The following is an 869-nucleotide window of genomic DNA, read 5'->3' as shown; positions in this document are numbered from 1 at the left end:
AAAAATTCCCAGCACCAAAGCCGAAACCGTTAACCTTGCTTGGGACCAGGTTTGTTTTACGCAAACAGGATTAGACTGCAGTTTTTCAGCAAAGTCAGCATCGGGGCGGCCATTCCACCGGACGAAGTGGCCAGTGGAACAAGGATCCACTGGGTAGCATGGCCGAGCGGTCTAAGGCGCTGGATTAAAGCTCCAGTATTTTTGGGGGCGTGGGTTCGAATCCCACTGCTGCCAGTGCAGCCTTTTGGCTGCTGTGCTTGAGCGAAGTGACGCTGCGTGCACTTCCAAATTCAGCCACTTTTGCTTTCCTTGCTTTTTAGCCAAATCAGTGCTGGAAGCCTGTCCCAGCCTCTGCTCCTTTCTAACAGAGGCACCCTGTTGAAGCAGGGAAACCAATAATTTACAATCATAGTGAAGTTACTTCAAAACAGGAAAAAGAACTTGAATTAAATAATAGCGAAAAGCAATAAGTAGTCTAAAAGAATGGAAAAAGCCAATGTAACTCATTGAAAGTTTTGGGTGAAACAAATTTGGAAAAAATGATTTTGAGTATAATGGCTAATACACAGCTGGCTGCCGTTTTCACGACAGCACCAAAGGCCTTGAATAGCACATTCAGGTGTGTTTGATCAGAAAAGGACTTGCAGTCCACAGGAAGGGGGGCCTTCAGGAGTAGGACTGCGTACCCCTGCAAGAAGGAGGTCTTTACCGTGGAGAAATTCAAGGCATTCGCTTGTGGCGAAGCGCGACATGGACAAAGTTGGTGGAAAGCAGCCCGGGGAAAGCCCCTTCAGGTTTAGCGTGGCCAAGCAGTCTAAGGCGCAGAATTAAGGCTTCAGTCTCTTCGGGGGTGTGGGTTAGAATCCCAC

General features: G+C 48.1%; 1 non-coding gene across 1 annotated transcript; it reads left to right on the top strand.

Moving 5' to 3' along the window:
* Positions 1–152: 152 nt before the first annotated feature.
* trnaf-aaa (transfer RNA phenylalanine (anticodon AAA)) lies at positions 153–234 on the top strand. Its single transcript has one exon. It is a non-coding gene; the product is annotated as a tRNA-Phe (tRNA).
* The last annotated feature ends 635 nt before the right edge of the window (positions 235–869 follow it).

This window comes from Sinocyclocheilus rhinocerous, unplaced genomic scaffold (assembly GCF_001515625.1).
Source record: "Sinocyclocheilus rhinocerous isolate Xijiao unplaced genomic scaffold, SAMN03320098_v1.1 scaffold4401, whole genome shotgun sequence".
Lineage (NCBI taxonomy): Eukaryota > Metazoa > Chordata > Actinopteri > Cypriniformes > Cyprinidae > Sinocyclocheilus > Sinocyclocheilus rhinocerous.
This window is presented reverse-complemented; position numbering and strand designations above follow the sequence as displayed.